We start from the raw sequence: 22834 nt of genomic DNA, 5'->3' as shown, positions 1-22834 counted from the left end.
TCCCAAAATACCCAGTTCCTGTTGATTTAAGAAATAATTTAGATTCACCTTCGAGCATTCCTTTCTATCTTTGCATAAAATATAATTGTAATAATGCACATCAAATCACTTATCGTGTCATGGGAAATTATCTTTCGTGCCACCTTTGGCACGCGTGCCAAGGGTGGCTGAGAGAGAGTCTTTATTTTCATCCAACCAAAATACATAACAACAGACACCAATGATGGTGGGTCAGAAAATATGCATGCACTGCACAGTATTCGGTATTAGATAGAAATGATCGATAAAAACTTGATGGTCAACACTTGGCTCCAAACAGTAAAGAAATGTTAGTTAAAAAAGAAGAACAAAAGAAAATTTAACGATGGTAGCAATTGATCAATGAAGCTATGTATGGTCGTACACTGGCGTAGGCTAATCAGCAGTCGATATAACATGGATTAATTTAAGTCGGGCTAATGGCAGTAAGCACGCAATCAGTCGGCTGAAGCAGCGAGAAGGCGAATTCGGAAAACATGGCAGCGAAATTACCAAAACAACAGGACGATTTTACCAAGCTACATACCGCTCGTGATAGTGACCAAGCTGTAAATACATTTTGGTGTCCTAATAAAATAACGTGTCTACGGGTTAATCTGATTAAAAATAGTTCACAATATTTCTTGTTCGCCAATGTTTTGAATGTTTAGGTGGGATTAATATTCTGTTATTTGTACTTTGACTCTAAATTCCCAATTTCCTAACCCAACACACCCCTTCGGAAGTTTGTGTTAACCACTTAATGCATTGCTTGCAATTGATATTTATAATAATTTATTATATTTATTGTACAAAGCCAAATAAACCGCAAACTTTTGTCTTAGCTCGCCAACGTATTTACTGCCTGTCATTATCATAGAATAGTTGCCAATCTGTGACGAAGTGGCTCCAAAGTCATTGAACGGTATCAGAAACAACAGAACTGGATTTTATTCTCCTGATCAATAGCTCAACAACACATTAACTTTTTATTTTATCGGAAATATCTGACCCTAAAATATCATCCGCTGGCTACACACGTTGCTAGAAGTGATAGCTCTGAGCCATGGCTTTGCATTGCACAAACATCATTCATCAAAGCACCGGCATATCAATTCGCCTAAAACCACGCCACGTGTTTTCTAATTGCTCGGCAACTAATATACTATTTCAAATGTGCAACTAGAACTAGAACTGGTCAATTTTCAAAATCAGCAACTAGAACTACAAATGGAACTACTCAAAAAACCGTTGCTATGACCAAGTGTAGCCTAGAGTCCAAATTTCATATTTGAGAATTATCTCATTAACAGTCATAACCTTTTATGCTTCCAAACTATCCGTTTGAATTGCTAACATTCTGCTTGCATTTTATGATATGACGATAAGGGAGCGCGATATTTTTCTCCCTAAATTGGGGCATGAATAAGAATGTTGAAAAACCGCTGGCCTATGAAATAGGACAGCTGTATAACAAGTCAGTAAACAAAGTACGTCCAAGTAGGTGTTACTTTCAAGCCAATCTAATCTTGGAATACTTGCAAATTTCTACTTGTAGCCTAATTACGCTGAAATTTACGATGCTACTACTACTCAAGTACAAACAATGACTACTTTGACCACCACCGGTGTAGAAGGTTATTAGTGACCGTGTTATAACCATTAGAGCCATGGGTTCCAATAGAGCCATGAGGTGACTTTTAGTATTGCTTCCACCGGTCGGGAGATAACATACGAGGAATATAATTAGGGTTGTGTTTAAACAAAAATCACTTTAAAACGAACATTTTTGAAACAATGCCTTGTTTAAAACATGTTTTTAAGTCACGGCGTCACGCATGTTCAATATTGACGCCATAGTGGATTGATGTTCAGAGATGAAAATATCACTGAGGCCTAAACACAGCTTCCTTGATGAAACAGCCTTCCAATCCCTGTCATATATGGGCCAAAAATATCTTTAACCAGCATTACATCGTCTTGCAGCATTTGTACGGTCGGCGGTCATCATCATCAGAACATTCATTCTGTACCAATCATCTATACCTACGCGCTATAGCTTCCGAACCGATAATTTCGAGGGTTCCAGCCTCTGTTCCAACTTATTTTCACGTGTCTGCGCGCACTCACCAACTCACTGCGCGGTCGCTTGGACAATAGTTAGTTACGACTAAAACTAAGGTCATCACTCCGACTTTTTGTGCGGAGCTTAGACAGAGACCGTGTCAACACTGCGCAATTGCGCACGCGCACAGCTTAGAGCAGAGGTCTCAAACTCAAATGTGCTCGCGGGCCAATTTCCTAGTTTTTGATGACACCGCGTTTTTTCCAAATTAGATTAGAATGAGAATTCAAGCTACACAACTTTTCCAAATTAGATTAGAATAAGAATTAAAGCTACAGAAATTTTTTTCAAATTAGATTAGAATTAGAATTACTGAATTCGCAAGACACTCGGAAATTGCATGGAATTGTGAATGAAAAATAATTACGGCAAAAATTAAGTTCAGTTCATATCAAATCACTGTGCGTTCCCATAACCATGAGAATAGGTAACACACTGTATACCATGCTTGGCTCGCTTTGCACTCACCAGGAGTCACCAAGACGCGGGCGACATGCGGGCCGCGATCTGATTTGTGATTGTGAAAGAAAAGAACGTGAAGTAAAGCATATTGAAATGCTAATGTTGATTTCAGTTTCAAATTATTATAGTGGTTGTTTCTAAGTATGCTAGTCGCCTGTGCCCAACATCACTATTCCGCACTAGATGAATAGGCTTCGGCGTTGTACTAACGCTAATATTAGTCACAATTATATTACTATGATTGTAACTACGGTGTAACTTACGCGATGGTGGCTTGGCACTGGATTTCCCTGCGGTAGAGGGATAGTCTTATTAACTCGCTGCAAAATGCCGCGGACAACGAGAAACAATAAATTAGATTAGAATTAGAACATGAGACTATTTCACAAATTAGATTAGAATTGGCATTAGAGCATAGAAACTTTTTAAAAATTAGACAAGAATTAGATTACTCACATTTTTCTCTAATTTAGTGAAATTAGACAACAAAAATTAGCTAGTTGTCCAAGTCTGGTCAGGGCAACTGCACCACCTCGAAATAGCCGCCCAAGTCTGAAAAACGGCATTGTTCCGAATAATCGCTCGATACAATTTCCATTATCATGGTCAATTGGTCGTCGTGATGCGGCGCTTCGATCTTTCGGAACAATCGGTCTTGACGGCTATTTCGGAGTGGTTCCATTGTCATGCTCACATTTTAATTTGAGTTTTCGGAATCAGTGCGATAGAGAATTTGAGATCTCGGGTCATCAGCTATAGGACTACCAGTTATAAGCTGCTTCTGGCCGGGCTCTGTACATTATGCAGTCTCATTTTGCCACCCCCTTGGAGCCTGCCGCCCATGGCGCAAAGCCATAACCGCCAAGTGGCTGCTACGCCACTGGTTTTAACAACCTAAAATTTCGGCACATTTGAAGGGGTGTATGTCAAGTTAATAATTCACAGGGTGACAGACTGGCAGTACCTATCAGCAAACACTGCAGCTAAAGTAGTAAAGGTGGATTTTCAATGATATGATAAGTCACGGCCAGTTGGTTATCAGATTACCTTCCTGTTATAACCTTGTATTTGTCACCGTTTAAGACATGGCCGGGCAAATTCTCTGGTCGGCGGGCCTGATATGAGAAAATTAGTTACTTGACGAGCCGGATTATAGAATCTATACATAATCGCGTATTATTTCACCTATACAGGAAATAAATCATATTCAATAATGTAGCGTTTAAAGCAGGGGCGGGCAACTTCTCCAGTCGACGGGCCGGATATAGAAAAATTCAGTACTTGGCGGACCGGATTGCTGAATCGATACAATATTCGCCCGTTTATCCACATATACAAGGAATAAATCGTATTGAATGAATATATTATAACGACAGCAATGTCACTTCAAAGCCATTATTTCTCGCCGAGAAAACAGCACTATCATACAGGCACCGCCATGTCTGATTCTCTCTGATCAATTACCACGCGGTGCAATCCTTAATTAAGAGTAAAAGCGTTCGATAAGCCCGGTACCCCAAATTTATCAAGATATCAATTCCTTGAGGCTGAGTAGGCTACATCGTTAATGCCGATAACGCAAGTCTTCTGGCTTCGCTGAATGTACGCGTAAGCTCCACTCTCGCACGCTACGCACACACATGTATAATAACATACAGTCACTAAAATTCTCTGCTGACTGGGGCCACCGGCCACATTATCATGTAAGACGGGATACTGTACGCGGGCCGGACAGAATCCCGTCGCGGGCCGTATGTTGCCCGCCTCTGGTTTAAAGCATAGAGAACAAAAACAGTATTCAATGAATTTATCAATGTAGTGCAGCCTACTTAAATAACTGTTGACGTCAATCAGACATATGTCGTCGATCAAAGTTGTCAAAAAGTTTTTAAACTCCGGCGGCGTGTCGGATGTAGAAACCCTCAGCAAAGACTGCACGGGAACATCAGTTATATTGGAACGTAGCCTTGTCTTGTAAATGTTCAATGTCGATAATGTCTGCTCTTTATTGAATATGAATCCGATCAGAACAAATAGTTTCATGACCCTTTTTCTGAGGTTGAAAAACTTGGATTAATTGAGTGACGCATAAAATATGTCAATACATTTGAAAGCGTGGTTGCCTAGTTTATATCGATATTGAATTCATGCGACCAGCACCCGATCCCATTTTTAAAAGTGGCCCACAATCCGTTTGAGTTGGTGGTCCCCAGTTATATACAATGTATGCTACAATTGTTGATATCCGATGTTGTTTTGGATTCTCTAATAGTTGCTGACGATTACCCCCGACGAGTGTCAGCCGAAAATATTCGGGTTCATTTCAATATCAATTCATTGCTAGTCAGACCACTTGACCGATCCCCGTGCATTGTGTCTATACTAACCGCAATATCAGATGCCATGTAATGCGAATGGCTTATACTACATCCCGTTGCACCATCTATATATCAATTAGAAATTATCCCCATTGTTGCAGTTCAGCAAGATCCATTTTTGGACCAATGTTGAGCTACGAGGACGCATCTTAAGTTTGCAGCAAATGCAAACCAATACAATACAATGGAATTGCCCAGTTCGCGAAACGACCAGTCTACTGTCACTATAATGTACTCTAGCAATTGCAAGCTCATTCATGTTACAAACTGAAATAAGGACGTGTTGAATCGATAGTCGCACAGGAAGTTGAGCCCACTGATGTAACGCAATCTTTGAGTTTCGTGCAATTGTAGTACACATTATATATGATACAGTCTTAAAAGTTTATATATTTTGACGATGGTACTTGTCGATGATGGGAGTTTTTGCTAGGTTGGAATACTTGTGATCCTCTTCTGGAGATAGCGAATACGGCATAGGAAGGTTTGTTAACAAACTAAAGTTACATAGGGGTATATCATGTAATAAAATTTCATATGTTCAAGATAAAATAGTGAGGTAGGGTTTCGTATCAGTTCCCTCCATATGCGAACCGTCCATTGGACACTTTCCTAGTCACTGTTTAACAACGTTCTCAAATTTGAAAGTTGTAGCGAATTTCTTATGGTAATGTAACCTCGCCTCTCCCAACTTGGATGCCACATAATTCAGATGCTTGCACCCGGCAAAGTTTCTTGAAAAACTTTGTAAAATAACTATCTCTTGGTACTTGTATGTGGTGTCTATTAACTTTTAGTTCAAGACACATGCAAATTAAGCCGCGTCTCAAACACGCGACCCGCATTGGTATTTTGGAATTTCAAATATTCGACATTATATTCATGATCCATCTATCTTTTTTAGATTTCAGAACTTGAGGTTCACTCTACAACTACTAAAAAAATAGGAAATCTCAACAAACTCCACTATCACATCACTTTGAAAAGTGACCATGCGGACAAGATCAGCTACTACGTCACATTTCTAGTTCATGATGATAAAACATGACCCGTTGATGATTCTTGACTGAAAATTGTGATTTGGTTTAGTGCGACATTTCGTACTCAATTTCGGATTGACTGCGTGAATAAATAAAAATGACTTGAGTTGAGTCGGGTCAAAGGTTAAAGTCAGAAAATTAAGGGCGTGACTTGGAACGTTGACTTGGTAATCCTACGGGCGCAACAATCTATGGAACTGTCATGGGGAATGGTAATATATCAAAAGGTCATTGCTTGCGCTGCGTAGGATATATAGCTTAATAGCTATCTAATCAGGTCAGCATGACAACCATTGGCATTCTGTGACCCCCGTGACGTATAGTAGGTTACATCCTGAGTGTTTCTTGTTCTCTTTATCCATGATATATTCGGTGGCGAGTAAGGTAGTTGTACGCTCCACAGCTGTAACACCAATGGATTGGGGATTGGATATTTCTATTCCATGAGTTATTAACCAGGGTTCCGCAGACCCCTTCGGGGCACGTAGCACCACATCAGGGGGTGCGATCTGTATCGTGGAAATAGTCCTGTAAGCTGTGGAATATTTTCTGGGCCAATTTATTCAACTGGAAAATATTATTCGCAATATGCGAGATTTTATGTGAATTGACTTTCTGACTTTATTAAAGGTACCATCAAAATTGTGTCGAAAACGGACAGGGGTTACGAGAAATCTTATTGAAAGCACAATGGATACGATCATTAAAAAGGTTAAGAAACAAGGCTATTACTATGGCACAACAATAATTATATTCAAGTTGCTATTTCTATGTTCCAATATTAATCGAAGGAATATCTAACGCTGATTTATTTTGACTTTGGCAATGACAGTACTAATAGCCTATTTATCCCGACTACGCCAGAATCACGGATTAGACTACGCTGGTCAAATGCTCTGATATCACATAAATCTTCAGTAAATTTTAAAATATTCTACATAAAATAGTGACACTTCTAGGTCCAATATTAGAACCCGACAGCTTTTACGATGTCACGATGATGTCCGCATGGTGTTTATAACTCATTATTTTAATTATGCCCGGCACAAAAACAGTTGTAATCAAATATTTCGTGTCAGCGTGAATAGTAAATCCAATTTCACGATGTCTGTGGAATGCATGTCGGTAAGGTCCCGTCAAATCAGGCCTACTTAAAAATATAAAATATCAGTATTATTGATGCTGCGGACCGCGGCGTCAACAAAACTAGGGAATTGGCCCGCGGCCAAAATTGAGTTTCAGACCTCTGTACTAAACTACGAATACCATTGTTGTGTCAGCTGACTGAAAGCTAATGATGACATAACTGATAAGTCGCATCGATATGCTTAACATTGTATTGATGATGAATTGTAGGCTAGCAGTAAAACATTTTGCTCCATGAAATCTATTATTAAATTATTGATACACGAAAGTAGCTTTTCAATGATGTTTATTTATGAAATTCCCAGATTGGCCTCTGCTGCTGTTCTTAAATACACTGAGCCTATGAAATACTGCGATACATCGGATACTATTTTGGAGAAGCTTATTACAAATACAGGTGGTGGTTTAATTTTTGCAATGCATTCTTCCTCATTCCTAGAGCCCAGAGAATCAGATAATGCTTGGTCCAATATTCACATAAAGTGGCCGTTTGCAGACCGTAGTCGCAGGCTTACCTTCGCTGTTGCATATTACGGATTGCGAGCCACTGAGCAATGTGAACATTCTCTGCTGCAAAGTTTGGAATTGCCCGCCCACTTCTACGTAATCTTCCGAAATCAACGGAAACAAACAAATCAAACTATGTAACCACGTGATTAGCGCAAGCCTATATTTTATCGACTGATTTCTATTGGTGGTCATATAACATGTATTGCTAATATGTAGTAGGCCGTGAAGAGCGGATTTAACTATAAATGATGATGGCTAAAGGAAATGACAAAAATCTTGTATTACATAGATATTTTGGAATATAGTTCTGAACCGACCTGACGGAATCCGTTGACAGAAGCATTCCCGAAATATTTATAACTGAATTAATTGCCACGGTCCAACTAGCATTCATATTTCAATAGACCCCGCGGGACGTCTCAGTAAATCATCAGTTAGTTTAATAGCATGTTTGATACAGATATTATCGGACGAACGAAAAATAGGGTAGGCATTCTCAGAATTCAATTGCGGCGTATTCGAATCATCAGCCTTTCGAAATGTTCCGTTAACCTGAATTCCTAGCGAGTCAATCGAATTAAGGAACACAGAGTGGGTTAAACATTCGAGAGAATAAAGAGATCTAGTGTACCGAAATCATACCGTGTATCCTAAATTGCTTCATGCTTGGGGAGGTAAGAGCGACTATTGTATTGAATTCTAAGAAATTTTAGAACCATCACATTGTTTCTAGTAGTGGACACAGTCCAGATCTAGCACTAGTAGATTATGTATTGCTATCGTTATTGACAGATGTCAATCAAAACCGATGCTTTGGTTACAACCAATGTTCCCTCTAAGCTGCGAACGTGCGCAAATGCGCAGTGCTGACACGGTCTCTCCGCACAGAAAATTTAAGATGCGCTCAGTAAATCCGAAGTGATGACCTTTTTTAGTCTTTGCGGACTGCTGTCCAGTGTCTGCGCAGTGCGCAGTGAATGGGTGAGTGTGCGCAGACTCTTCAAAAATTAGAGTGAGCATTGCTTACAACCATATTATTCGTTGTTCGATGATTTTTATACGATTCGAGTCATACGGTTCATGCAGTCGATTCCGAATCGTTTATTCATTTTATACTCATCCCTAACAATGGCACTATTATGAATATAAGCCTGTTTCCATCCATAATTTGGTTTTAGTCTAAACAGTAACTGGGAAATAGTGACTCGAATTATTGTCTTGATATAATTCACTGCATGTTTCCAATGTATGGTTGCTGCAATTCTTTGTGATCACATAAAATAATTAGTAGGGACTTGAAAATTGATGGATCAATCGGTATGGATATCTAATATATTCGAGCCACTATAAAGGCAATTGCACGATTTGCAAAGATAGTACATCCGATGTAAATATACACGCCTTCTATCATATTGTCGGCCGGTGTGCTTCCCGGTTATCTACCAGAATAAACAAACGGTATAGTTGGATGACTTGCGTTAAAATAGATATTGTTTACTGAGCTGTTTGCGTGGTCTAAAATTCGTAGTGTCATTCACTAATGTTAATCCGTAAAATCTTGGTAAGTGCTACGCTAACTTGCATAAAACTGATCTGTTTCATATGAAATGTGAGACACAAAGTTGTCATATGATGTTTACTAATGGATGTATATGTTGGACCAAGGAACCCCTAGGTTTCGACTGGTTGTAATGTTGAGCTTCTTGTAATAAAGTTACAAGCATCTGCAAAAGAAGTTTCAATAGTGAACTAAGAACGTGGTATTTGTGCTTACGCGAAAAAAAAGGTTATTTTACCGCATATATACCTTGTTACATTTGTATGTCGTCTTCTGCAAGCTCTATGTGAAGCATAAGGTCTCCAACCTACCACGCAGTAGCCTACTACTAGAAGGATTACATTTTACGGATGAACAAATCGACGTGTTTCTGCAGTTTTTTCTAATGGGTGATCACGGAATAGATGTCGAGCGTTGTACTTGTGCAAACGATAGCATGTATCCAGATCTTCAAGAGCAGCGGTTCTCAACTGGGTGTCCGCGAAGCCTCAAAATAGTTGATAATAGGGATGGTGTGAACGCGAGGTTCACGTTCGCGTTCTGTGTGTGAACCTTGGAAATTTAGAGGTTCACGTTCACAAACGAACCTTGATAGGTTCTGCACTGTGAACCTTTTTCATTTATTACAATTTTCACTTCATTATAACATCTTTAGTTGAAATATATTATTAAAAATATGAAATTATATGAAAATATAACTGCGGGCCACTATAGGCATGGCGCTGGAAGCACAAAAAATCAACACTAAACGAGCAAGCACCCTGACTATCTCAAATTTTTTACCTGCTTTGTTCCAATATTTAGTGACTCTCTACTATGAGCTTGACCCGCAATCACAAAATATCAAGACCGAAAAGCGATGGATGCTTATTCAGCCAATTAATGAAATAGATATCTGTGTCAGATGTAATAGATCTAGCAAGAGTACGGGGTTCATCTCGATTTCATATGTTTATTATATCATAAAAAGCAAATACTTGCGATTGAAGTGCTGACCACTGCTGTAGAACTTGTTAATGGGGTAAAACCCGTTTACACTCTGCTTAATATCAACGGAAACACTCAGACGCCGAATACATTGTCCGGTCTGGCCTAGACTAGGGTTACCATATTTTTGTAACACAGATTCAGGACGCTTTTAGCGCCTACTAGCGGATATCAAAATGAGGTATGAGCAGTGAGCACACTGTCGGTCAATATGACGTCACGACAGCAAAGCTTCGTCTATCGACTAGAGGTGGTCACGACCCGGTTCAGGAGTATGTGTTGTAAGTTGTAACCATGACCGAAGTCACATTTTTTCAGCCCCCTCCCGCCAAAATAAACACGGATCTTGGGCCCACTGTAGGTTTATCGATGCAATTTCTGGGGGCTTAATGCATCTGCGGTCGTTAAATAATTTGACTAACGTCATGTTCATTCCACACCGATATGATTATTTATCAGCCTACTGCCGATGCGCACTACACCACTGAGCTATATAAACACCGCACACCCACCAGGTGGTTTCCAACATTTTATGGTCGCGTCTCCATTTCCAATTTGAAAATGTTCCGTGGCCCAGCTTAAAATTTGATCCGTTTATTACTAATTAAAGGGCGGCACATTTGCCCAGACTTACTCACGGCCTATTTTGGAAGGGGATTACGTTCAACATCTTCGCTAACTCATAACTAATATAGGCTAACTACTCCAAGGTTTAGAACCACTATCTCAGAATAAAACATCCAATAAAGTAGGGTTACGATACGTCCTCTTTTAAGAGGATTTGTCCTCTTTTTTGACTTTTATGAAAGTGTCCTCGGAGGACGCCCTTTTGTCCTGTTTTTTGAGATTTTGTCCTCTTTTTTGAAAATTTAGGTCAGATTTAGAGCAAATTGCGAGTGATATGCCGTAAATTAGCACAGAAGTGACGCTCCGGCGGGTATTTCGGAGCGAAAAACGGTGATTTTAGCTCTGAGCGAAAATATGACCGTTTTTTTTAGTCATCCACCTAGCAATGCGGAGAGAAAAACGGTATTTTGAGCTCTGAGCGGAAAGATGACCTTTTTTTTAGTCAACCGATCACAAAGTGGGAAAAATTCACCGGTTTTGGAGAATTCTTCTCCGGTTTTGCAAGTCTCAATTTTCTGAAAAAGTGCATGTCCTCTTTTTAGATTTCCAAAATATGGTAAGCCTACAATAAAGCATCCAAACCGACTCAATGAATATTCCGTTATCTTGTAATTGCGATTACAATTAGACTTATTTCTGTAAATGAATGTTATTTTAATTATTTTTGATCGCAGTTTTTTAGAGGGTGGTAGTCCCCATATTAAAACCAATATGTGTGTTACTAAATCGCGCGCAGCGCGAATAAAAATGTTATGTAGCATAAATCTGCCCAAAAATAATATTGTTTATGTTGATTTAGGAAAAAAATTATGAGCTTAGCCTTCAAAATTCCGGACATTTAGGCATATTTTAGAAATTCCTCCCGGACGCAGTTTTAACAGTGAAATTCCGGACATGTCCGGGAAATTCCGGACGTAGGGCAACCCTAGCCTAGACGGTTATGCCTATGATTATATTCCCATGCAAGTCATCGTCGAATTTGTTGACAAAGTGACGGAAGATGTTGATTTTATGGGATAATTATATCATCTGATTGCTTGGCAGTTGATACATTTGGCGACGTTTGAAAAAATCAGTATGTACTTCAGCATTGTGACATTACACTGTAAAAAATATCCTCGGTAAATCCCGAGCTTAGGCTCGGATATGACTCGATTCAACCCGTTTCCTAGTTTTTTCCCCAAAACGTCGACTCGTTTTCAGTGCATTCCGAGTCACGCGAGATGTCAACCGCATGCGAGGTTGGAAATTACCGAGGATACCATTACCGAAGCTGGAACCTTACCGAGAATGGTCATTACCGAGAATAGACACAACCGAGAATGAACATTACCGAGAATACCATTACCGAGAATGGACCCTACCGAGAATAGACATTACCGAGAACGGTCATTATCGAGAATGGACACCACCGAGAATGGACATTACCGAGAATGACCAATGTCAAGAATCTAACTTACCAGGACTGACGTTGTCGAGATTTATGCCTGAGAATCGACACCGAATGTGACAACGCCGTGATAAATATATACAATTATAGCCTACATCTCCTGTACAATGTACATATGAGTAACACGCCCGCATTGCATATATTGCATTCTCGGTAGTGTCCATTCTCGGTGGGGTCCATTCTATAAATTATGTCAATTCTCTGTGGTGTCCATTCTCAGTAATGGCATTCTCGGTAATGGTTTTCTCGGTATTGACCGGACACCGGGAGGGGTGGGTTTATATATCATGCTAGCATAATGGCCAGCGAAATCAACGAGGAAGGTGATGAACGATCAGCCTGTCCTCCTTATGACACGCTTACCTGTATATCACACTTCATCTAAATGCATTTTTGTTGCGTGTGTTATTGATTACACATTGGACAGATTCTCTCCCTGTCGCCGACTCGCTGACAAACTAACACCATGGCACGACAATTAACAGCATACCGGTGAACGAATATATTGGTACGAAAACCTGGCGACACGTGGACCTGGACATCCTAGCAGTAAATGTAGTGACACCCACGAGCATCCGATCCAAGAACAAGGCGGCAGCGAATATCATAACGCGTTAATCACGGCGATGTTATTGTTGTTACATGACGGATTTGATGATTTTTGACAGATTCCATTGATTTATTGATTGATATAGGGAATGATGTAACCTTATGAAATCTCTACGATTTCCTGGAATTTCACTAGACCCACTAAAATTTAGATAAAGTCACATCTGTATAAGTTATAGATCGCAGCGTGGGTATATCATGGTATCCAGGAGACTCACCTCTAGCGTATTATACCCATCGAAACAGCTGACCGCAAGATACATCATAGAGCACATTGTGCTGAAGGCGAGAAAATGTTTACGTGTTGGGATATTTTTAGGAGTTTTTATGACTTAATATCGGGTGAACTCTGATAGCCTCAGTCTCGAATATTTGTAGCTACTTGAAAGATAGTGATATTTCCCTCTCAGTAAAACATCACCGATTTCTCTAGCGTTAGTCATCACGATGGAAGGTTTGACCTAACTTTCCAAAATTTCGATAGGCGTAATATCGGTCGCGCTGCCTGCTATATAAAAGCGATTAGTACGCCGAGCGAACGCGGCTATCAATTCATAAAGTCAGCAACTGGAACGGATGGAGTGTCAGTTTCAGCAATCTATTAATCTTTATACAAATGGAGCAGCCAACAAACACGAATTTCTATTGTAATCGCATTAACTGAAAACGCATAGTTTCTGCAAACATTCGTTATTTTATTACGATGCCACGTAACTACGACAGTTTAGAGTGGCTTTCGAGGCACGGATGTTCCGCGATCCCAAATTCACACTGCACGTTCAATTTTAACGCGCTTATAGACGCCGGATTGAATGAACGGAGTACAGCAATCTAATAAGTATTAACCCAAATCTAGCAGTCAACAAATATAAATCTCCATTGTAATGGTTTTGGCTGAAAAGGTGGAGTTTCTGCAAGGATTTGTTATTATATTTCCAAAGCCTACTAACTATGACACAGTAGATTGACTTTTGAGGTCACCAATGATGAATGACCAATGTCCGCGCGTTCAATTTTATTTCACTTATACCTAAGAATGAATGGAGTGTGTAGCAAGCGCAATGCGCATAATATAGACATATAGCAGCGAACAGGCACGAAGCTCTATTATTACCGTCTCGCTTCGGCAGGCATGACAGAGTTTCTGCAAATGTTTGCTATTATATATCGACCCGAGAGAGGTCTTTTGAGGGCAAGAATTTCCCGCGCGAGTAGATGATGCGCGTGCCACGCTTTTCGCCAGAACACAGCAGAGGTAACGGACGGAGTGCGGTTTCACGCCGACAGACGGCTCTGAATTGGGTTTCCGCAAGCATGTAAAACCAGCAGTGTTAAACTCAGATTTGTAAGTAGATCTACGTGTTTCCACCCCAGAACAGTTGGATCAGTCACAGCAAGAGATTGGGAAAGTCAATGACAGTCTACAAGTACCAAACGTTCATGATGAATTTTTCTTTGGTTTGCTTTGCAATGTCGCGAAAAATAAAAAATATCTGTAGCCAATTTCGGTATCTCGTGATATCTTATTTGGCGTAGGCCTAGTTGAACTTTTAGAAGCATTTAAAAATGCTTGTGCTACCAACAATGCTGATAATTTGCCAGATTTGATTATGATCATTATATATTTTGCAGATACACACTACAGCCGGTTATCAAATTACCAGTATGATTGTTGCACAGTTAAATATGAAAATGCTGATTAGTTATAGTGATATTAAAAGAGTGATCACAGTTGATCACCAATCTGCGGTTCGTGATTTTGTGAGCTATGTATTTCGTAATGAAATCGGGGACAATCAATTCAAGATGGAATATTACGACAGGACATTTGATTCGTACGTCGATCTTCATGACATGTCGGCAATTGGAGCTGGAGTAACGTTACGGCTGATTTTGAGCAACAGTGGCAGTAAGTGAAATTTGGGATCTGTAGGCTCATTCACGAGAGAGATGAATATTTTTTCATGCAATAATTTCATTATTCAAAAGCTCCAGTCATATTTCCGTGGCTACGTATTGTTGGGTTGGGTCGACTATGTGCGCAGTATTAGCAATTACGCAATTATAAACTGGTCAAAATTTGACGATGAAAAATACCTCTGACCATTTCAGATTAGAAAAAATAATTTTTCTTGTAGATTCCACTCGTATACCCTTCGGAGAATGAGCGTAATAGCATCGAAGAGCATGAAAATGTCATGAGGACTGAGTGGAAAAGAAGCCAAAACGCTCATAAATACACAATCTTGGATATGATGAAAATGATCTTTAAAGCTCGTCGAGATAGCACTATCAGAGGGACATCAATGAAGAGTCTGTTGTTGGCGACTTGGCGTACCCAGTTTTGGAAGATGCTCATTGGGTAGGTATGACGTAGTGGTTTCAAGCACGATTTATATGCCCTGTGCGTATATACGAAACGCACGAGAATGAATTACACGAAATGCCATGATATATCATTTACATATGTTTCGTAAGTTTATAATATTATCTATATATTGGTAGAACATTATATAGAGTTAAGACCAGTACGTCACCGGACTTTCACGTATATTTAAACTACTAATGAAATGAAGACCCCTGCAGCAAAGTTATACCAACCACCCATGGCATGGTATGCTATGATGTCACTATTTCTAAATGTTCAGGTTTTGGAAGAAATGAAAATGATTTGTCAGAAACAAGATTGTTCCGACGACACTCTGTCGAGATTTTGCAGAAGAGTTGGAGCTCAGCATCAAGCCTCATACAAGCGCAGAATATTCCGTTGGAAATCACAAAGTCAATGAGTAAGTGATGTATATCTTAAAGTTTATGTTTTTTCGCTGGTTGCCCGACAGCCGACACATAAGCGTGCGACACAATGAAAAAGCACAGATCAGCTTGCCATACTTTGGCATGTGGCTTCAGAACTCCAAAACTCACTCTAACCCCCAACCTAATCCTGAAATCAACCCACATATATATATTAACCCCAAACCTATTCCGAACTCGATCCTCATTCTAAACCTTAATCAATCGTAAACCCAAATTTTACCCACATTCTCAAGTGTCGCATGCCTAATTGTCGTACGCTCATGTGTAGGGCTGAGCAAAATCGAGTGCGTGATGGATTCAATTCAAACTCATGTGTCATGCTTCCAATCGAATATTCGAGTATCACAATGGTATTTTTCCAGCCATACAAATTTCATTGCAATTTGTGGGAATGCTGTGGGTTGATCATGACTTAAGAAATATGGTATTTCCAGTATTGTGGCTTTTACGATATGTTTCGTATGCGATACAATCGTGGTGTCAATGTTTCCGCAATGGAAAATACTATCGAAACTATACGTCTCTTAGATAAATTGACTAGCAGTTAGAAGGAGCGTATAATTACAATACTAGAAACATTCCTTTGTCACTACTCGATTCGAATCACTACAATTTATACTCGATTCTGATTCGGGTATTCAAATTATTGGGCCCTACGCATGTGTCAACGTACCCCTTTTACTTAGTAAACCGCAAAAGTTTGAGACGTCATTGTTGCATGAAACTCAGTTACAATGCAAAATTCGAAGGTGATTTGAGGGGGGTCCAGGACCATGAACGAAAAAAATTATATTTGCGTAATCAGTACCTTGGTAGCTCCGATTGGTAGCACTTTTATCAAATTTCGTGCTTGGCAAGCCTGTCGAAATAGTGCTATAAATTGCCTTTGGTCGAATGGAAAGAATGGCGTGATTCAATCTCAGTGAGCCGCGAGATTTACTTGTGTCCGCACCACTGTAGGACACTGTGTTGGAAGTGTGAAAGCATTGACAGCAGCCCCTATGAAAACCATCATATTCGAACTGCAGCTAAACATTTCCATTCATTTATCACATATTTTGGACATTTTAAATGGCCTCTGTCAGTATTGTTTTCACAGTTCATACTTTATTTAATTTGAGACCATATGATATGACCGCATATTTTTATGTGCTCGTGTTGATCTACGCCTGTCGTTTTCCAACTTATTTTCACTGATTAACCCAGCATGAAGCTTAATATTTCTCTATGCCTTCTAAAAGCAAAGGTCATGAGCAATGTTCCCTCTAATTTTTGACGAGTCTGCGCACACTCACCAATTCACTGCGCAGACCCATGGACAACATTGCGTAACGACTAAAAAAAAGTAAGTCTACACTTCGGATTGTTTGTGCGCAACTTGCATTTCCTGTGCGCAGAGACCGTGTCAGCACTGCGCATTTGCGCACGTGCGCAGCTTAGAGGGAACATTGGTCATGAGTAATCTGGTAAATTTACTTTTCCAGAGTACCCAAGTACAGCAGTTATCTACTTGTATTCCTTACTGATGCGTTTTTCGTGTTTAACAGTTTTTACTGCTGAATACTGTGCGCTCTGGCATAATTAAGTGAAAATGAAATTGAATGTACTTTGACGATGCATTGCTATGCATAGTCCATAAAGAAGTTCAATGGGTCATGCATTGCCCGTTTTTCTTTCAGAATTCATGGGTTATAATTAATTAAATATAATTTACATAATAATCCAGCTTCTGCCTACCCGCCCACATTATAAATCACTGATCCACAAACCTCATACTCTTAAACTATTCCATGGATACTGGATATTAGTAACGTTTATATTTCGTAGGAGCCGAAGAATGTCTATCCGACCATCGCATTCAATTCTCAGAAGGAAAAGTGGACGATTCATTTCGATGGAGAAGTTGTGAAAGGTTTATTTGGTTTTCACCATGCTCTAGCATGCATGCCTGATGGCTATTTATTGGGTTTTCAATGTGAAGTCGAAAATTTTCTCGCCAAGCTTCCAGACGTCAATGCTGTTTGCAACAAGTTAAATATGATACCCCATGATTAATTGTCGTATTATGATTTGTGGCGGTCCTGTTTTTGCCCTCTTTGATGAGTGCCAGCAGTAATAACTTGTGTTGTGACGCTTAGCATTGGTTTTTTAATTGATCGGTGCTACTCAAGTCGTCCTTGTCGATATCAATTCGCAATATGTTTGTAATGGTCGTGGCCCAGAGTTTGGTCTTTTGATTATATTTTTGGAATGCTTAACGAATTGGCAACCAACTGGTCTAAACCTTATAAGCACCATTGTTCAATTGTTGGCACCATCACAGCGTGCTCATTACACAATAAAATTTTCAACTTGAACAACAAACATATATTGTTTGTTTACCTGTAATAATTACGCATCATTATGAATTTGTGACACTGCAGGTTTCCAATATTGTTGATTGTACTTTTATGGAACAATGCTTTATTTGCTGCTAATATACACTGCTTTTTAATCTGCAGACTGACTACTGATCTTGTGTGTTTAGGGTGAAAGGTCAATGACAATTATTTGTCAGGCTCGGTTTCTTGCAATCCTAGTCAGTCAGCACAGTTGGGCTTTGGCTGAGGTGAAAGGTCAATGAAAATATAGGTGAAAGGTCAATGAAAATTATCAATCAGACTCGTTTTTTTCCAATCCGAGTCAGGGAGAACTCGGGATTTACCTACTTTTAATGAGGTCGGAAAGTAGGTGCCCGGGTCACAACTCGGGGAATTTTGAACCTAACCTAATGTCGGGATTTACCGAGGATATTTTTTACAGTGTATGTGGCCCGACTCGGCGCTTGGTATCTTGTACATTAATATATATCCCTTCACCGGAATGTAGGGTCGGAATTAGCAATATGACGTCACGTGACGTCATGAGGTTCACGTTCGCGTTCACACAGAACCTTTTAAAAAGGTTCGCGTTCACACGAACCTGAACCTTTCAGAGGTTCACACCATCCCTAGTTGATAACCTAATTTGTATTTTTTACTATTCGGAAAATCACAAAATCACGAGACAGTTCCGCATCATTACTAGTAAAACTCCAGAGCTCACATTATCAGAATAATGCTCTGAGATGAAATATCCTACTATGCAGACCCATTTTATTTGCTAAATTATCAACACCCTACTGATACAAACATTTTGCTTTATAGAGATGTTTGTTGGCTATTGTAGAAGAAAAGTTTGACGAGTGAGGTCAATCACGGTGACTTCGTATTGTATACAAAAATACATTTTTCCTGTGATATACAAAACCATTTTTTCAATATTAACTTCAAGATAAGCTGCTAAATAGAAGCGACCATGCTTGACGTTATATGTTCATCAAATTTTTTTGGTGAATTTTGGTGCCACATTTGTAGCGATCATACCAACTGTGTCGTTGGAAGCGTAACGCGTTATTACATTCGTCGCTACCTATATTTGTAGAAATGGATTTTCGGCAACCATTCATATCAAATCGAAGGAGCGGATTTTCAAGAAATCCAGTTGCAGAATTTGCTTTGAAATAATATAAGCCAACAAAGTTTCTACGTGAATAAAGAAATGATGCGAGCCCTGTGTGACTCAGGTTCGTGTGAACTCGAACCCTTCTGAAAGATTCTGTGTGAACGTGAACGTAAGCCAATGAGGCCCCCATAAGTTTATCACCCTATGGGGGTCCAAGACCAACGAACACGACCTGATTACGCCTTAACGGTCTAGTTCAGACCGGACATTGTATTCGGCGTATCACTATTGCTACGTTGATATTGAGCAGAGTGTACAAATGGTTTCTGTATGGCTGCCGATATCACTATCCATCATCAAGTTATACCGTAGCCAACACCGCAATCGCAAGAATTTGATTTTTATAATACAATAAACATATCAATTCAAGAGGGATCCCGTATTCCTGCTCTATTTTTAACATTAGACGACGATGTATCAATTTCATTGATTTGTGTAATGAGCATAATTCGCTGACTACCTACATGCGAGTGTATTTCGTTCGTGATGTGGTGTGATTTTGGGATTGGCAAGGGGCATATTCGTTAGTATTGATTTTGGTCCGAAGGAGAAATGCAAATAATTTTAACCAGAGATGTTATAAAGATGTGAAAAAATGTAATACATGAAAAAGGTTCACAGTGCAAAACCTACCAAGGTTCGTTTGCAAACGTGAACCTCTGAATTTTAGAGATTCACACACAAAACGAGAACGTGACCCTCTCGATCACGCCATCCCTAATGAATAGTGCAATATTATTTTCAAGAAAATAAGTCATTTTATTGCTGGTTATCACTAATCCTACAGTTATCATTTGCACGAGACAAACGACGATTGCACGATAATTGAGCTAAATTTTTAACTAAAATTTCGAGGGGGTCCGCAGGGTCCATCATGACGGTCCGAACCAAGTCCGCGAATAAAAAACGTTGTGAGCCACTGTTTTAGAGAAGGTGAATATGGTACATTTATAAAGTAAGCATGTATACCAATCTATCGGCAACTCCTTTGTTTGGTTAGTTATGGTGCTTTCAGTGGCATACTCGAGGCTTCTGTTTTATTAGCTCAATTGACGGAAATGAAATTGTTCTCTAAATTGTTCTCTAAATCTTCAAAGAATATCAAAAATTAGCTCAAATGAAGTTGAAGTCAGCGTATACTCCGTTGAGCGCGACTGCTGGAGTTTGAGTTTGTCAAGCTTTCTAGAATGCGAATTAAGTTTAATCTTCAATAATCGTATCTTCAGAATGCTTGTGAAACACATGTTTAGTCACAATTTATACAGACATTGACAAAATTGACAAAGATTTCTCGCGCATCCCCTGAGACCCTCTCGCGTCGGGCAGATTGTAAGGGAATCACAAAATCTGACCAGAGATATAATGACTCAAATCGCGATTTTTAGTAGCTGACCTGACTCGAGTCAGTTTGTTTGTCGATTCGATTTATATACGATCTAGTCCAGCGGTTCTCAATTTTTTTGACACTCGCCCCCCTTAGCGATGGTCAAAAAATTGCGCCCCCTGACCCCCTTACATTTATTGTCATGTCAAAAAGAGCACATCATCTAATACAGATGTAGGCAGCCTTCCTGCTAATCATGGCCGCATTCCGAATACCTATGTAGCCTAAGGACGCATTCCAGGGTATAGCCGCAATGAACGATCCGGACGCAAAATGCCAATGGTAAACTGCCCATATCCATTCCCGGTGAACTCCGGACAATTCTACTTTTCACAACGGCCTATTGTACGCACCGAAATCGCGAGTGGCAATGTTATCAATAGATGATGGGGGTACAACTTTTAGAGCCGTGAACGTATTGTTATTTATTGAGGATCCCCATTAAGAAGGGCGCAACCGCATTAAAACCGAAAAATGAAGTCTTGTTGAATTGCGCGGAGCACGAAGAAAATTTCAAGATTAAATAAAATCTCTCGAAAATTCGGGAGTGAATTCGTAATTGCAATTTGCATGTCTACGGCTGCCAACACATACTAATTGAATTAGGCGGAAGCGGCCGCACAAAGTCCCTTCTACGGCCGTATGCGGCTGTACGGGTTGCCCACCCCTGATATAATAGTATACATAAAGTATATCTTACGCCAATTTTGAATCCGCATTACAGATGTTTAGTCTTTTACATTACTGACAAACTTCCCCAAACTTGTTTGAAAATAACAAACAAATATTGAAAATGACATCAATTAATTTCAAGGTAGGTTGCAATGAGACTAATCCTAATGCTGGAAGTGACTACAGAGAGGCCGGCATCGTTCTGCCCTGCCATGCTAAATTTGATCAGTTTTGGAAATGAATTAAATTGTGTCGATTTATAGCCAAATTGAGGGCGAAACCGGGCAACCTTATTGTATCTGTCTTAGGCAGTGCAGTTCGCCAGCTATCAACAACAGCTACCTAGCGCACAGAGATTTAGGCTACCGCAGAAGCTATGAAGTAATGAATGACTTGCACGCAGGGCCGTAACTGCCGCACCCCAAACCCCCCAATTCTGGGGGGGGCGAGCTCGAAGGGGGGCCCAAATTTTTTCGTGAATTAGCATAAATTATAGATTATTTTTTTAAACTTCATGCAACTTTTTCAAAAATTTTTCGCGCTGCGCGCGATTTCAACTTGCCAAGTGTGATGATTATTGGGTAGGCTACTCTTCCTCCAAGGAAAAATACGCAAGATTTATAGATACGGGCATATCGCCGCTAGCCATCACCGCGCCACGAAGCACCAAGACATATACAGTTTTAGGCCATGTAACACGCGACTCCAAGAAGTGTGCCAGAACGATCGGCAGCGAGAACCCTTGGCCGGAAAGGACTGCCCTTATGGTGACCGAAAAGTTCGTTATATATACGAAATACATATGGGTTTATTTGTCCATACACTGTAAATCTAAAAGGTGGAAAAAATGGTAGAAAAATGGAGGAGGGTACATTCCTTCCCTTTATCCACCGTATCTCCACCACATATGGAGGAATTTAGAGGGTGGAAAGAGGGGGGAATGAATAGTCTACCATTTTTGGTGGAAAACAATTATTGACATGGCGGAAATCAGAAATGACTGTTTGTAAACTGTCTTATTGCCCAATTAAAACATAACAGTTGATACTGGCTTATAGTTAATAACGTCATCAGACACGAATTTGGAGTCGAGTGTTGTTTTTTACTCAATGTGAAGTCATAGTCGCATGCATTTTGGAATATTGATAAAATATTGAACAGTTTTTTTTTCAAGTGGTAAGCCAGTAGTGGGATTATTAAATTTGAAGATTTCTGAATACCATTAATGGATTGTGATAATTACTTCAAGACCCTGCACGACCGTAGCATATCCAAAACCTTTAAAGTATTTATTATTATCACCAATATTCTCACCAATGAACCGTGACCGGCGGTAAGTCAGCATCCGGGACTCTGGCAATTTGCTATTTCGAATATACGGGGAGTAGGGGTTAAACCCGCTCAGAGGCCAAACGCCAGACGCCAAACGCCGAGCGGCGGCCGAATGTCTATACGGCGTTTGGCGTCTGGTTTTCTGAGACGCCAAGTAGCTATACGGCGTTTGGCGT

General features: G+C 39.9%; 2 protein-coding genes and 1 long non-coding RNA gene across 3 annotated transcripts in view; all 3 read left to right on the top strand.

Annotated features, from left to right (window-relative positions):
- LOC145452996 (NACHT, LRR and PYD domains-containing protein 1 homolog) overlaps positions 1-22834 on the top strand; it is a 182024-nt gene that overhangs the window by 61165 nt on the left and 98025 nt on the right. The window lies entirely within an intron of this gene.
- LOC145433311 (uncharacterized) overlaps positions 1-22834 on the top strand; it is a 247864-nt gene that overhangs the window by 148488 nt on the left and 76542 nt on the right. The gene's annotated exons all lie outside the window — the stretch shown is intronic.
- LOC145437043 (uncharacterized) lies at positions 5256-6129 on the top strand. The gene is made up of 2 exons (XR_013914555.1): positions 5256-5467; positions 5888-6129. It is a non-coding gene; the product is annotated as an uncharacterized LOC145437043 (long non-coding RNA).

Source organism: Botryllus schlosseri, chromosome 1, assembly GCF_051294905.1.
Source record: "Botryllus schlosseri isolate E-star chromosome 1, Bs_hap1, whole genome shotgun sequence".
In the NCBI taxonomy this organism is placed as follows: Eukaryota; Metazoa; Chordata; class Ascidiacea; order Stolidobranchia; family Styelidae; genus Botryllus; species Botryllus schlosseri.
The sequence above is the reverse complement of the archived record's forward strand: the minus strand, read 5'-3'. Positions and strand labels throughout refer to the sequence as shown.